The sequence below is a fragment of the Lissotriton vulgaris genome, unplaced genomic scaffold (assembly GCF_964263255.1).
Source record: "Lissotriton vulgaris unplaced genomic scaffold, aLisVul1.2 SCAFFOLD_3696, whole genome shotgun sequence".
In the NCBI taxonomy this organism is placed as follows: domain Eukaryota; kingdom Metazoa; phylum Chordata; class Amphibia; order Caudata; family Salamandridae; genus Lissotriton; species Lissotriton vulgaris.
The window spans coordinates 104,923-122,409 of NW_028248861.1; positions in this window are offsets into that span (position 1 = coordinate 104,923).

The window sequence follows — 17,487 nt, forward strand, 5'->3', positions numbered from 1 at the left end:
ATTGATCTGAAAGTAGTAAGTAGCAGGGGGGAAAGTGATCACTACCCCGTGGAACTTTACATCAATATGAATATGGTTAGTGACATCAGTTTATCCTTAACTGAATCCCATGTCAGCATATGTGAGGACGTCCACATAAACAACAATAGACGTGCTGTAAGATGGCCACGTGTTTTGGCGGATGGGAATGCCTTAGCACAGGTGTACTCTCTTTTTGACCAAACATTTGCACAAATAGCTGACCACGCCTTCCTTCCGGATCATTTTGAACATTTTATTGCTCTACACAAAGTCTTCTTTTCCGAATTAAAAATGCATCTATCAAAAATGCCGAGAAAGAAGCAGCAAAACTCAAGAGTGGCCAATCACGGAAAGCTATGGTATGACCACCTGTGTAGAACTGCAAAATCAAACCTATTATTTGCCATCAAAAACAAATCAAAAGATGAAGTAAAACTTGCAAGGGTGGAATATAAACGCACACTAGAAGCGTCCAAAAAACTTTGGGAGGAATCGATCTGGGCCGAAATGCTAACCGCTGCAAAAATTAATGACAATGTTGGCTTTTGGAGGCTAGTGGCTAATGGGGGTCATGCTGGGAGAGCTGTGAAGGATGTATTCCTGGACGAGATGACCTGGGTAACTCACTTCTCAAATTTGTACAAACAATACGATAGTGACAGCCAATGGAGCTTAAGATCCCCCCCTCCCATTGAACCTCTCAACTTCACATTGGAAGAGACTGTAAGGGCGATCAACGAACTTAAAAACTCTAAAGCCCCCGGTCCGGATAAAATACCGGGGGATCTTTACAAACATGAAGTTGACGTCTGGGCCCCCTATGTGAACCGTCTGTTCAATGTTTTATCCTCAAACTGTAATTTTCCAGACAGTTGGCGGGCAGCGGAGGTTGTGCTAATTTTTAAAAAGGGAGATAGACAGGTACCCTCTAACTACAGACCAATTAGTCTGATGGACACGCTCCAAAAATTATATGCTAAACACCTGTTATACAGGATTAATGACTGGCTTGAATCCTCGAACATTATTTCCAAATTTCAAGCTGGTTTTAGGAGTAAGACCAGCACAACAGACCAAATTTTTCGATTTTGTTGCTTGATTTGGAAATATGTACAACTGAAAAAAGGTCACCTCTATGTAGCTTTCATTGATCTGAGGGCTGCATTTGATTTAGTCCCACGCAGCCTACTTTGGAAAACCCTACAAGAAATAGGTTTACCAGGATGCCTCTTAGCCCAAATAGTTGCGCTGCATGCTGACAACTTTGCAAACATCAGGTGGGGCCCAAATGGCGAGTTGTCACGTAACATTCCCATAGAACGTGGGGTTCGCCAGGGATGTGTCCTGGCCCCTACCCTGTTCTCTTTGTTTATTAATGATGTCCCAGATTATCTAGATGCTTGTGTTAATGATTCACCGCAGCTCAATGGAGTCAGGGTGCCTGCGCTGCTTTTTGCAGACGACACTATCCTCATATCGCAAACAAAAAAGGGGCTTCAGACACTCCTTAACTCCTTTGGCTGCTATTGCCAGACAAAGGGCTTGGAAATCAATGCAAACAAAACCAAATGCATGTCATTAAATCCCAGTATACCAGACAGAGGGTTCTTGACCCTGAGTAGCCAAAAACTAGATACTGTGGACAACTTTTCCTATTTGGGTGTTGTACTTGACTCTAAACAAAGTTGGAAACCCCAAATTGAGAAAAGCAAGATAACATATGCCCAAAATGTTAAACCAATCCTTGGCAGAATGAATTCTAGTACAAGCAAAAGCGTAACCCCGGTTTTAGAGCTTTTTAAATTTAAAATACAATCTGCTGTGCTATATGGAGCAGAGATATGGGGCCCATGGTCAAAGAATAGCTTTCAAACAATGGACAATAAATTCATGCGGGCTTCTGTAAGGGTTCCTAACAGTACACCCCTTTTACCACTCCAACTTGACCTAAACTTTAGAAGAACAGACCACCTAGTTATCTTAAGGCCATTATTATTCTGGGTTAGGCTTTGGACTACCCCAGAGTCGATAGATTATAGAAATGGTCTGCAAGAATTAATGTTTCTTGATTCCTTTAACTCTATCCACTGGTTAATGCACATTAAAAAATGGCTTACACTCTTGGGCCTACATTCAATGTGGGAGACTCCAGATAAAATGCCTACTTTTTCTAAACTAGTAGTCAAGCGAGCTTTCTGGACCCACATGAGTAGAGAACTAGTGGACGGAAGTAGTGCTGGCTCCGCAGTTCAGGCTTTTCTATTATTTAAGGATGAGTCCTGCTTTGAAACATTCCTGGACGAGATAGAGCCACCCATTGCAAAAACCCTCTACCTAAAGTTTAGATATGGGATACTTATGCTGAATTACAATACCGACAGATGGGCACAAAAAAGATTGGGAGCTTCAACTGTCAAAACGCAGTGTTGCCCTATGTGCTCCAATGACTGCTTTGAAAATGAGGTTCACATGTTTTTTGTTTGTAATGCTTACATGCAACCTAGAAAGAAATGGTTGAAACCAATGTGTAACCTTTTAGGAACTAGATCCTGCTCAATAGCTTTTAGGATCATGAAAAGTAATCCAACACAGTTCATTGTATTTAGCATAAGTAAATTTCTACATTCTGTCTACATAATTCGCAAAAAACAAGGTCATTCTCTCTGAGTTGGAAAAGTGTATATGTTTACATAACCCTTATATTTGTAGTACTTTTTAACATAACTTTTTAAAATAATTTTTTTCTTGAAATGAAATATACTGCATGATTGTTCCTAAAGAATGAATTGTAAAAGCTATTCCCTCCCCCAATACTTTTTAAATATTGCTATTCTAATGTTTGATTTTTATGTATGTATGTGACTTTTATGGTCAAATTGGCCGAAATAAAGTAATAATAAAGATATAGATCTTAATTCTTTCTTTTGTTTTTTTTTCTGTTTTTGAAAGATGGAAGATATGTTATACTTCGTGTACTTGTTCACATTGCATTAGTTGTACTGTATGTGTTCTACTCTGTTCTAAAAATGTTCCATGGCTCCTAGCAACTGTGCTGATTATTCAGTTGAGCTGGAGCTACTGTGGGAGTTGGTTGTTACCTTCTCTCTCCTCCATGTAGCCTTAATAAACCTTTCTACTACAATCCTGGCCTGGGTGATTACTACAGTTATTTAGACATAACCCTTGCAACGCCTGACATTCAAGTGACTCTGAAAACTATAATTTCTTATATTTTGTTTTGTATACAGTCTGCAGCTTAGTTGAGTTCTCATGGTTTCTACACCCATTCCTGAAAAACAGGTTCTACAGGAGGAGGACTCCACTGAGGCTTTACATTTGTGCCATTTTCTATTATTAACTTTCAAATCTGCCTAGTGGTTGTTTGAAGATGTTAACACAAGACTGGATGTGCATGAAAAGTGCAAACCAATTATCACTATGAAAGTACCTGCATGCACTCTGTAGAAATCTGCATCACCGCTGACCTGCCCACTTGATTACCCAACAAACAATGTAGAATGTTGCTGAGGAAGGATGGGTAGTGGAATGGGTGGAAGTACCAGGACTTTCTCAGTTAATAACATGCCTGTATCTAGAATTGTATGACTGTGTTTGATTGGTGAATTCATGACCAGTCAATGTTTGTATCCTGTGTATTTGTGTCTCCTCTTTCCTTTGTCTATGTCGCTGATTCCTCAGTGTTTTGTGCTGCAGTGTCATGATTATTCAATACATGGGCACTGGAAGTAGGGGCACAGGGGGTCCTGGAGCACCCCCAAAATAACAGTCCTGGAGTTCAGAAGGTGAATGAGCAATAAATAAGCCTTTAAGTTTTTTTTTCATCTTGTCACATTTGCTGTGCTTCATAGACAGATGTCAAATGTCGGGCTATGTCTTCTGACAAATTACTGCTTATTCTTTTAATCATATTGGTGTTTACATTTCTTTCTCTGACTGCAAAGTGAGAGGATTTTTTTAAAGTGAACTGTGCGACAATTTTCCCGGGGTACAGGGAGTTTAAAAGAAAAAAACAGTGGAATGTTAACTCTTTTGGAAAGCACAAAATGTAAAACCTGTAAATGTACTATACAAAATTATCTGAAATTAGGAAAACACAAATGATTGACATTTTTCTTGTCTTTTTGAAGTGTGAAGGAAACAAAGATTTGAGTGGGATAAAAACAAATCTAGATGCTTTGCTTAATGACGCGTAAATTATAAATATTCACTGAAAATATTTCTATACATTATCCTTTCTGCGATACATAATTTTTACTCGTAACACTCCATGCCCCTGCACATTTTGTGGGCATTTCAAAGGAAAATGTGCTATCTGTATATCAGTGTGGTAATCCGCATTACGGTACCAGACTGAAATGCATTGTCACGCAGCGGCATAATCGTAGTGTCTCAGCAGTGGCTAACTGTGAAGTGCTACCACGATAGTAAAAGCTGTGCTCCATTAGGTGAAGCAGTGTGAGCCTGGTGCGCTGCTGGCAGCATGCAGTGGACAAACTGTGAGCTATCTGACCTCCGAGTCCGCCTGCTGCACAGGAGGCTCAGCCCGGGCCGGCAGCGGCGGCATGTATCGCACTTGGGTTCAAGTAAGTCAGGATTTTTCAGGATATGTATGAGGGATATAGCCCCCCCCCCCCCCCCCCACACCCCCCATCTCCTGCCCTCCGAGGTTTTTTGAGGATATGGTTGCAGAGGAAAGATGATTGTCCTGACATCATCGTAAATCACATCGTAGCCCAGCACTTTCGTTTCACTTTAGTCCCATGCACAAGGAGACTCCAGGGTCCTGCAAGGCAGAGCGTGACCAGCTGCTTGCAGCCAGTGCAGCTGTTCATGAAGTTCTGCCCTGGGCATGGCTGTAGGCTCGAGGCTGCTCGCGAGCTATGACCAAGTGTGTTCTCCCTCACAGTCTGAGGCGGCATTGCCCAAGATGCCCAGGGGTGCGTGCTGGTGTCTGCCGCCGTTAGTTTCACTTCCGCCTCGGCCAGCCAACAGCCCTCCTTTACTTGGGCTAAGGCAGCTCATCTCTGTGCAGCTGTTCTATATGTCAATGCAATAACAGAAATCACAGAGAGGGGGAGAAAAAAAACGGTTAGCAGCACTCTACAGAAAGTGGAGATTTTTAGGGGCAGATTTATTATGCCCTTGCGCCGCAATTGCGTCACTTTATTTGACGCAACTGCGGCGCAAACAATGCGCCCTATTTACTACGTGACGCATCTAGGAGATGCGTCACGTTGTAAAGCCCTGCGCCATAAGGAGGCGTTCCTGCGCAGGGGGGGCGTTCCTGCGCAGGAACGCCTCCTGAAAGTGGCTGAGTGAAATCTATGAGATTTCACTCAGTCACTTTCTGGCCAATGCTGCGTCAAAACCCTGCGCCTGCTTGAAGCAGGCGTAGGTCTTGATGCTGCATTGTGTAGATGGGGCACCCCCGAGCCTTGCTGGAGCTGCGTCGCGCTTGTGACTCAACTCCAGCAATGCGCCACATTTCCGGCACAGATGCGTCACGCATCTGTGCCGTTTTTGCACCATGGTGCGCCGCATTATAAATGCGGCGCACCATGGGTGGCGTAGCTGTGGCGCACTGTGGCGCACGTTAACTGGCGCATCCCTCGGGATGCGCCAGTTAACATAAATCTGCCCCTTAGTTTATACACAGGGCACGTCTCTTTTGGAGACACCCCCTTACTGGGCTCAGGTGTGAATGATGTACGAGAGAGAGACTGCACAGTGGAAGGGATCGTGTATTCCCCATGGTCGAGGGTGGGTGGTTTGTCGGGGGCCCGAGGAGTATTGGAAAGGGTTTCCTTGCCTGAAGGAGGGGTAACATCGGGTCGGGTAGCAGCACACAAGAGTGGATCACGGCTGAAAGTGTTGGAGTTAGTGGAAATTAGGGAGGGGGCTTCGGTGCAGAAGGAAAGGGGTGTGAGAGAGAGGTGGGAAGGTGGAGGAGGCCTTCCTCCTCTTGTGACTCATCTTTGTCCTGTACACAGTGCATAATTTAGCAGGTAGTTGGTAGTGGAGGGAATTAATTTTTGGGGTATGAGATTTATTTTTCTTCCACCATATTTTGGTCCAGAGCTACTACTAGAGGGAATTACAGAAAGAGAGCAAGAAGAAAGCAGAGGAAGATCATGGAACAGTGACAGATGAAGATAGCAGGAAAGAAAAATAACCTACAAGAGTGAGATAAGAACACGGGAAGTGCAGGTGGATTGAAAAAAAAAAGCATGACGTGAAATCAAAATGTATAAGCCTTGGTATTCATGAACCCCTACATTCGGCAGCACGAGTGACAGCCTCTTTAGAAAAAGTATGAGCTCCTCCTGTTTTTTATTTGTTTGCAAATTAGGCATGGCATATGCATAAAATACCAATGAACTTGGCCTAAATGCCATCAAAGGAAGCTTAATGCACACCGAAAAATTATACATGTATCAAACAGGGTAATGTAAAGACTAGCATTTGAACATAGCTCAAGAAACCTAAACCATGTAGGATACTTGAAAAAAAACAGAACTCAAGCCCAGATGCTCAAATGGATGTAATGTATGATGTTGATATGTTTCCCTGGTTGTCATTGCTCGAGTTTGTTCACGAGAAAGTGTCATTCATGGTCATTAAAATGTCACTCATAATTGCACTGAAATTATGAACATGTCACACATTGCAATCTGAAACCTTAGCAGATATGATGACAGTGTGCTACCACATCCTGCTTTAGTAATATATTTGCAACAGTGTGATCCTAAATGCACCACTAGATAAATACCACATGCTTCTTGTGAATAGTTATGGCTCATTTATTACAGTTTGTGTGATTCTCCGATTTTCACAATCTCTATGACTTCAGTGATGTAACGTTCATGGCAGCATCCTCACTAAGAAAATTGTTCTGTCACCACTGGTTCAACAGGAAGTGTAACTGAAGTGGCAGTTGGTGGACAGACCAGGTTAATATTTACCAATATTTACTCTCCTGGTGCAGGTTGTATTTGTATAGATAATATATCTTTGTTTCAAATATACCATAAACTAACTTCCTGGATACAGCTCTTGTTTTATGTATCTTATCTTTGTTTTATGCATCTTATCTTCCGTGTTGATATTGCTGAAGAAAGGTCAAAGCTTTTAGTCAGAAATCTCGAGCGCTTCCGGGCAATGCCAGAGTCTGACAAGTCTTTCATCGTACATACAGCTAAAAGGAACATGTTTAGATTATTTCACAATTAAATCCTGCACAGTGTTTCCAGGTGAAAATCCCTGGGAACTGGTTGAACAGTACATTGTTTTCATTGTAAACCTCTACACCCCCTCCCTCTGCCACCTGCTAACATATTTTTTTCAACGCCGCCCACCTGTTTATTTGCAGAATGTCCTTCCTTAATGTTAGTACTCCAATATGGTGGAAGGTTTGAGCTCTGGCTCTAGCTGCAGCATGAAACAAAGAAACTGGCATACAGAATGTCATGCCTGTGATTGGCAATAAAGCCGAATAGACATGTCAGGTGCCCAAATTATGTGGACATTCTTTATATACAAGGGAGAAACTGAGAGCCACATGTACGCAGCCATTGGTGGAAGAAGCACACGCAGTGGCGGCTCCTTCACAATGGCAGAGTAGCGTCGCCCCACTGCCTGGGTCAGAGCCAGCAAAGGTAAAGTGTGCATTACACTCCCTAAGTGCTCATGTGTGTTTGGTCGGCCGTCTCAGGCAGACCAAAACACACATGCGCACTTAGGTTTTCTCCAGCCCAGCTGCATTTAGCAGCCGGGCTGGAGAAATCCCCACAGACTCCCTGGTCTGAGCAGGGCGACTTTCCTGGCCGTTCAGACCAATCCCCGGGCTGCTCTGCTTACTTAAATGTATATGAAAATAACATGAAGACATTTTTGTACTAGGCTATCATATTTAAATGTGCACCTTTAACTAGGCCCAAGCCTTTTCCACTGCTTTTTGCTCAGAGCTAAGTAAACGTTTATTTAGGACATTTTGCCTAGCATTAGCATCCTGTTAAATTAATGTTCTGACTTCAAGCTCATGTTTCCTTAGCTTCACCACACCATATTTTATCACCTGTACAACACTAAGACTTGCTGTAATGCATAATGAATAGACTGTTATAATGAACTATAATTTAGATATATTTTATGTATGCTTAACAAGAACATCATTGATAGATTTGTTTCCGTGCATCTGACTAGTCTATAGCATTCACAATAGAACAATGAACGCAGCTTTAGCTTAGGTAAGAAGGTTCTCATAAGAACTTTCCTCCATGTTTTATTCTAGTGGGCACCTTGTATCAGTCCAAACAACCCTTATGGTGATTGGTTGTAAGTCAGCCTTATAGACCAGCTATCCTAGTTGTAGAATGGACAAAGCAGTCTTAGGCTAAAGACTCTGAGGGCATGTAAAGCCAGCTGTTTTACCATATGTAACCCCTTGAATACCAAATGAAAGGACACCACACAGGTTATATATAAAATATATATGTATTTATTTCTAACACAACCCCTCTGAACTCTTTATGAGGTCAGAGGCACAAGCACATAACAAGATACTTAGTTAGCATACATTAAGTTGCACAAAATACAGTCTAGCCCTAGGGGCGATGAGGTTCTGTGATTCTGAACCCGTTTCATAAAGGTCATCGTATCGTGACGATTTTGGTAATAGCAGACCGCAAATGACGAGTGCGGCATGTACGAGTGTTTTCGTCATGATCGATTGATGGATTCACTATGAAATTAGGGATTTTGTTCTGAACGTTCGGGTTCCATTTTGTGTACGGCAGCCATTTTGTGGTTGCCCTCACATAGGCCGATGACTACGGCCGAACGAGTCCTTGGGACACGTACACCTTTAGCTGACTTTTGTGTTACCTAAGTGAGTTGACTCCGTTGCCCAAAGCTAACTTGTTGAGCCAGTTCCTTGTCCGGCAGCTGGTCAAGATAGAGATCAAAGAGCAGGACATTGCTGAGTTTATGGTACATGCACACACCCTTCTATCTTGCTTCTAATCTGTTTCTGTTCCTTCTTTTATGGTCTATTTATGGTTTGGGTTTGTGGTCTTTTATTATGGGTTTGTCCGGCCTGTCCGAGTAAGAATGTTGGGCCTTCCCGTGTAATTGATGATGGGCTGGACAACTGAAAAGTGGGCTTGTCATTATGTGATACCTTTTGCAATGTCATCTGTGATTGGATAGTTTGTAAATAATTGGTGCTAGTCAGGAATGTGATTTTTTGCATAAAAGACGATGTCTCGCAATACGAAAATTGTGCAGTCTATAGCGAACCACCATGTTGTGCTTCGTAGACTTCTGTTCCTGGTTGCAGCCAATAAATTTGATCTTTGACGCCATCAAGAAGTATCCCGTGTCTCTGTATGCCAAGACAGGTGAACTGAAGGCATCAGGCGTTTCCCCTGGCGCCGCTGGGTTCTAAAACCCGGTTCTTCAGCGATGCAAACCATATATTAAGAAAGTGCTATAAGTACCACGTCACAGATTATGAGAAGGCCTAAGGCCTAGGGAATCGCTGAGGCTACACTAGACTACCAGTTGTTAGGAAGTAGGAGGCCTACGGGAGTCGCGTGCAGTGTCTTTACACACACGCGGGTTTCCATAGAAAGTCAATGGGAACGTAAAAGTCAGTAGTAAGTGGATTTAGGACACTTCCCGTTGAACTAGGGGGAAGCAACTAAAAACCTAGACACTTGGATAGTCAATACCCCTGGGAGTACCGAAGTACTCGCGTTACCTCACCCACGGACGGCGGGTGCATAGGGGTCAAGATGTGTCGGGTTTCGTCGCTGGATCCTATGGAGAGCTGTAAGAAGATGCTGCAGGCGACCAGGAGGAAGATGTCCGGGTGGATGCAAGGGTGGATCGAGGATGAAGGAGACCTGAAAGCAGAGGGGACAGAGTCTGGGTCACTAGCCAGTGACTGGGTGAAACTAGGAAGGAACCAGACGACGCCGAGGAGCAATCAGGTGCTGTCTTGAAGCTTGTCTCTGCAGCCACGTGGACCAGAAGGCGTCGACGACAACCAGGAGCTGGATATGGACTGTCCCACAAAGGATCTCACTGATGTAGGAGTCGACTTCCGGATTGGAGTCAACAAGACTTGGTAAAGGCAAGTCACGCAGGAATCAAAGATGGCTTCTGATGCAGACCAGCAAGATCTGAGGTACTTCACCTTTTCAGGGAAGCAGGGGCCAATCTGGTGCAACCAGACCAGTGGTGGAAATTCAAAGGATGGTCGTCACAGAGGCTACTAGCCAGCGGGCCAGCAACCGGACAACGTGTTGAGCAGGAAAACGCAGAAGGGCCCCACGCAGAACTCGTGGAGTGTGGAGGACTGATTTTCAGTGCAGATGGTGCTCGGGGTTGGGGCTTCTCAATCCCCAATGCACAACTTCGAGGGTGCCTCAGAAGCTGCACATGTAGCAAGTTGCAGGTTTTCCAAGAGGTCCGGTCCCAAGTCTCTCGTCGCCTCCACGGGTGTTAGACCTGGCACCTTGGCGTGAGTCTCCCTTCCACTTTTTGCTGATGTGCCTCCGATGTTTTGCTGGTTCTCCGATACTCAGGGCACTGCGCCACGGCTGATCCGTGCCGCAGTGCAAGTGCTCCCTACTGTAAATTGTACATACGATTGGTATCCATGATTGGTGCATTGGATTTACTGTTAGTCCCTAGTAAAGTGCACGAGAGAGTGCCGGGGCTTGTAGATGCCAATACTGCTGGTGGGCCTGCAGCGCTGGTTGCGCCACCCACCGAAGCAGCCGTAAAGATGTGTCCGGGAACTGCGACCGCAGAACCCGCGTGCGGACTCGTACTGTCACGCTAGCTGGGCAAGTGTCCCCACTTGCCCGCCCCGACCCTTCCCTTGACTACATATTAGTCACCCCTATGGTAGGCCTGCGGGCAGGGTGCGTTGTAGGTGTAAGGTAGGACAAGCCCTGACGTGCGTGGCATGTCCTAGTAGTGACTTACAACGAAGACCGTATTTCACTACTGAAGGCTACCTGCTCCATTAGGCCAGACTGAGCTGCGAGGATTATTACACCCTATAATCCCCGCAGGCTCAAGGAGCATGGTAGTGAGTCATGTTTAGTATGCCTGAACTCAGGATAATGAGATATTTCTTGTAGTAAAGTTTATTTTAGTATCCTGGGTTTGCAAATGCTACTTTTAGAAAGTTAGCATTTGCTTGCTTAACCATTTCAGCCGCCTCTGCTGGTATGTGTATCTGTCTGTCTAGGATGTGTGAGTGACAGGGCTGGAGGGATGACAGGTGGTGAATGCGCAGATTACACCTTAGTGGGAGGTAGGAGTGCCTCTTGACTCGAACTGTCACTGTGCTCGGCCACCACAATGCTGGCTCCACCCTCCTGGGGAGCGGCGGATGACTCTGCCGGCACCTGGCCCAGGAAGGGCGAAGCCCCCATCAACAAGGTACTTTGGCCACCCCTGTCCGGACAATGCTGGCTCCACCTCCCGTGGGGCGTCTGATGCGCCTGCCCCTCACACTGAAAGCAGAAGCCGGAGTACACCCGCCGGGGTACTCCAGAACTGAGAGTGGCTATGCAAAGGCCCCCCTGGCCTGCGAGAACAAAAGAATTGGCCTATAAAAGAAGGAGCCCTGCTCCTTGAAAATTAGATCCGGTTTGGGCCACAGAAGGACTCTGCCCTACGAGAAGGACCGTGAGAGACAAGGAAGGGTGCTGACTCTTGCCTGTGTCTGGTGCCTTGCTGCTGAAGGAGAGGAAGACGAAAAGACTACGAAAAGACTTTTGCTCTACTTGTGCCAAACTCTGCTAAAGAGATCTCCAAGGGCTTGCAACCGAACTTGCCCCCTGACCAGCGTCCCAGGACCAGTGGACGCTACCCCCCTTGGAAGGAAGCGACTGCGGGTGCTGACCATCGCCGCAGCACTGACGAAGGAATCTCCTCCAAGGCAACGACATCCACCTGACCACCGTGACCGGGGCCCACAGCAACAGCGGGAGCAAAGCAAGGACCAGCCGCCGCTGGCCCGAACACCGTGACCGCAACTGCACCGGGAGCCCGAGAGCAAAGCAAAGGAGGACCCGTCCGGTCCGAGTTCTCGAGGGGACTGCATAACGAGCAGCCACTCACCTGCAAAGACGGACAGTTGCCCTACGAGAATCCGCAAAGTCGGTACTCTGCCCGACAGCCCAGCTGTGAGCCCACAGCTGCACCGACATTTGGCTGGGTACGTCCTGCACTTGGGGACCGTACTGCCACTTGTCACCACCGCACAGCCGCCGCCTCCAAGGTCGGAGCGGACGACGAGGAGAGGACCCTGCCGCCACTGAACACCGCTGCCCCGGAGGACCAGTGACCTGCTCGGCTGAAGAGCCGCAACGATCAACGACCCCGGGAAGGCAACGCGACGTGGGACAGATCCCCTGGAAGCCGCCGGCTCCACAAGAACTCTGAGTAACACCGGCCTACGGGCCTCAAGAGAACTGCATAAGAACTGTGGTAACCCGAATCAAGTAATCTGCAACCGTTTTCCATAAAGTATATTGACTGTATTCACAAACCTGCTTAAAATCTATATAAAGATATATATTTTTACAGAATACAGTCTGGTCTCGTTGTGTGGTGGGTTGGTTGTAAAGGTGTACTGTTGCAAGTGTTTAACCCTATGCGCCCCAAAGATTAGCCTGCGACTGCTTAAGCCACACTACCTAGAGGGTAAGCAGAGGTTGTCTGGAAGGTAACCCTCAGCCCTGACGAGGAAGAGAGAGTCCCTGCTTGTCGCTAGTGCTACACTGCGCCAACTAGAGCCTCCCCCTTCCTACATTGGACGCAGCGGTGAGGATTTCGAATTTACACTTGCGATATCTATACCTGAGCTTCTGACCACTACACAAGGATTACGGTCCAGTTATTTAGCCACAAACTTTGCTTTTTGAACTTTGCCGAAAGAAGATTCCGAGTGCAGAAACCATGCCGGGCACAAAGAGCCTGGATGGAGCGGAGTCCACGACCTCCGAGGTGTTGGAGGTAGAGTGGGACGCCGCAAAGCTGGACAAATACTCGAAGATGGAACTAAAGTTTTTCTGTAGAAAACTCAAGGTTCCGCACGCTGGTTGCAAAAACAAACCGGAATTCTACAAGGCCCTGAAAGCCTGGGTGGAGTCCAGAAAGACCCCGGAAGAGCAAGACGTCCTCGCCGAGCAGAATACGACGGAGGAGCAGAATGCGCTTGGGGATCTGATCGATCTAGAGAGGCAAGACAGCGAGCACAGCTTGGGTAAAGGCCTGTCGCCAGAGGAGCTGGCGGACAGGAAGGAAACCCGGAATCACGAGAGGAAGTTGGCAGAAATGAAAATCCAGCTGGAGCTTGAAACCAAAAGAATGGCGCTGGAAGAGCGAAAGCACCAGATGGATTACGAAATAAAAATGAGGGAGATAAGTCTCAAGGAGAGAGACTTGGATCGGCCTCCCTCTGGTGGCAGCACATCACCAGTGCAGGTAGAGTCAAGAGTGCACATCCCGAAGGACGTAGTTAAGGAGTTCTTTAAGGGGGATGACATAGGACAGTGGTTTAGGGCATACGAGGTAGCCATGTCCTCCCACCGGGTCCCTGACAAGGATTGGGGAGCGGGGTTGTGGGGAAGGTTCCTTAGCGAAGGGAGAGATACCTTGCTAGATTTGCCCGTTGAGAATCAGAGATCCTATGCCCACATGAAAGAAGCTTTATTGAACAGGTACGGGCTTACCCCTGAAATGTATAGACAGAAGTTTAGGGGATGTACTAAGCGGCCTGGGAATACGTATGTGGAGTATGTGACTTACTTTTGCAGAGCACTGGATGGTTGGGTGAAAGGTAACAAAGTTAATGATTTTCAAGGTCTCTTTGATTTAATTGCATGGGAGCACTTGTCTGATCACTGTTTTCCTGAGTTACGCCAACACCTGATCGATAGCAAGCTGTCCAACCCGAGGAAGCTTGCTGAGGAGGCGGACCGCTGGCTCAGCACCAGGGTCCACAAGGGTCCCGTGGGAGATTCCGCCAAGAGTGGGCAGGGTCCCCAGCAGAAGAGTGGGGGGGACAAGGGGGGAAAACAGAAAGGGTTCCAAAAAGGCCCCCAAAGTAGTTCCCAAGGGAATCCGCAGCAGGGTTCTCAGCCTCCCCCACCCCCGAAGCAGAATGGGGCCCTGACAGGTAAACCTGTTCCAAAGGGGCCCTTCAATTGTTTCAAATGTGGCGAGCCTGGGCACATATCCAGTGACCCCAAGTGTCGCCTATTTGGAAAACCCGCACCCACTGGTGCTCCGCCCCGACAAGTGACTAGCGTTCACCTGGGAGAAGAAATGATGGTCCCGGGGGGTGGAGATCCCGTTCACATGACCCTGGTCTCGTTAGGAGACAGTGAGATGATCCCTACGAACTACCTGCCCTCTAACACTAAAAAATATGGGCAGGTGGTGATCATCAATGGTAAGGAAGCCGAGGCTCTTAGAGACACAGGAGCCAGTGTGACTGCAGTGAGGCAGCACCTGGTGTCTCAAGAGCAGGTTGTACCCCATGCCTACTGTAGGGTTATCAACGCTGATAATTCTGAGAGTCAGTGTCCGATGGCTCAAGTTCCCTTCGAGTGGGGGGGGGTCTCTGGTACTCTGCAGGTCTGTGTGAGAAAAACCATGCCTGTTGACTGTTTGCTAGGGAACGACTTGGAGCACTCCCCTTGGGAAAAGGTGGAGAAAACGACTCACCTGCGGATGGTGGGTCTGCCTGACTGGGCGTGCGTGACCACCCGGTCAATGGCCGCCAGTAGGGGTGATCAAGAGGTCCTGGGGCCTGAAGGAGAGGCCCAGGAACCGGCCTTAGGGAGAAGGCGCAGGGGGCGCGGGAAGCCGGCCCCTGAAGTTCCTACGGTCCAGGAAGAGGCAGACCTTGAGGGGGATGCCCTGGAGCCTACAGGGGAACAGATCGCCGAACTGGGGGACCTGCCTGAGCTGACCCATTGGCAGCAAGAAGGAGGACCCTCCAGGGAGGAATTCTGCAGGGAGCAGAAAGAATGCCCTTCTCTCATGGGTATGCGGCAACAGGCTGCAGACCAGGCCAATGGTGTTCAGGCCAAAACACATTACGTGTACTGGGAGAACGACCTCCTGTATTCGGAGCCTAAGGCTGCTGAACCTGGGTCAGCCCGTGTGCTGGTGGTACCCCAGAAGTTCAGAGCCTTCCTACTGGGTCTGGCTCATGATGTGCCTTTAGCAGGACATTTGGGGATGGACAAGACCTATGACAAGCTTGTCACCCACTTTTACTGGCCCCAAATGCACAAGAGTTCCGATGCTTATTGCAGAACCTGTCCGACTTGCCAGGCAAGTGGAAAGACGGGAGGGAAGAACAAGGCTCCCCTCCAACCCTTCCCTGTGGTCGGTACGCCATTCCAGCGAGTGGGTATTGACATCGTTGGGCCTCTGGACCCCAAGACAGCCATGGGCAACAGGTTCATCCTGGTCTTGGTGGACCATGCCACCCGGTACCCTGAAGCCATCCCTCTGAGGACAGTGACGGCTCTCGTGGTGGGGCGTGCACTGATGGGAATTTTCTCACGAGTAGGATTCCCTCTAGAGGTGGTGAGCGACAGGGGAACCAATTTCATATCGAAATATATGAAGTCCCTTTGGCAGGAGTGTGGCGTAACGTACAAGTTCACCACACCCTACCATCCCCAAGGTAACGGGTTGGTTGAAAGATTCAACCGAACCCTCAAAGGCATGATCATGGGCCTGGAAGATCCGATGAGGCGTAAGTGGGACGTCCTCTTGCCATGCCTGCTTTTTGCATATCGCGAGGTACCACAGAAGTCCCTAGGGTTCCGCCCCTTTGAACTACTGTACGGCCACCCCGTGAGAGGACCACTGAGTTTGGTAAAGGAAGGCTGGGAGCAATCTCCCAGGAAACCTCCCCAGAATGTATATAGCTACATGCTGACCTTCAGAAACCAAACCAGACGCTTCAGACAACTTGCTGAGGCAAATCTGGAAGCAAGCCAGGAGGAAATGAAGCGGTGGTACGATCAGAATGCCACTCTGGTCGAGCTTCAGCCTGGACAGGAGGTGTATGTCCTGGCCCCAGTGGAGCCCTGTGCCCTTCAGGATAAGTGGACAGGACCATTTGAGGTTGTGGAGCGCAAGAGCCCCGTGACATACTTGGTGGACATGAAGACGCCCAGGAACCCTTTGCGGGTCCTACATGTCAACCGCCTCAAGCCCCACTTGCGAAGGTCCGAAGTGGGCATGTTATTGGCAACCGATGACGGAATGGAGGAGGAGTCGGAGCCTCTTCCTGACCTCTTGGTGGCCTGTGAGAAGGATGGGTCAGTGGATGGAGTTAACCTCTCACCCTCCCTGACCGCCGAACAACAGGAGGACTGCCGCCAGTTGCTGGGGCAGTTTCCAGACCTGTTCTCCCTGGTTCCGAGTGTCACAGATTGGTGCGTCCATGATGTGGACACTGGAGACAGCTTACCGGTGAAGCATAAGGCTTACCGGGTAACTGACAGGGTACGGGCCTGCATCAAGGAGGAGGTCTCCAAGATGCTTGCCCTCGGGGTGGTTGAGTCTTCCAGCAGTCCTTGGTCCAGCCCCGTGGTCTTGGTTCCGAAGGCTGCTGCGCCGGGAGCCACACCCGAACTCCGGTTCTGTGTGGACTACAGAGGACTCAATTCAGTCACGAAGACTGACGCGCACCCCATCCCCAGAGCTGACGAGCTCATTGATCGGCTAGGGGCTGCCCGGTTCCTCACCACGTTTGATTTAACGTCTGGGTACTGGCAGATCGCCTTGACCGATGGGGCAAAGGAGAGGTCGGCATTCTCAACCCCAGATGGGCATTTCCAGTTCCGGGTTATGCCATTTGGAATGAAGAATGCCCCTGCCACCTTTCAGAGATTGGTCAACCAGGTGTTGGCTGGACTGGACGAGTTCAGTGCCGCCTACCTGGATGACATCGCGGTGTTCAGCGGCACTTGGCCCGAACACCTGCGACACCTCTGGGAAGTGTTGATGGCCCTGCGCAGAGCAGGCCTCACAATCAAGGCAAGCAAGTGCCAGATTGGGCAGGGTTCAGTGGTGTACTTGGGACACCAAGTTGGGAGTGGCAAGGTAGCCCCCTTGCAGCCCAAAATCGAAACCATCCTGGCTTGGGAACCCCCCAAGACCCAGACTGCAGTGAGAGCCTTCCTGGGGCTCACTGGGTATTACAGGAGGTTTGTCAAGGGCTATGGCACGATCGTGACCCCCCTTGACAGAGCTGACTTCGAAAAAGCAGCCCAGGAATGTGATTTGGACTGACACCTGTCAGAAGGCTTTCGACACCCTGAAGACTGCCATGTGCACGGCGCCCGTGCTCCTGGCCCCCGATTTCTCCAAGGAGTTCATTGTGCAAACAGA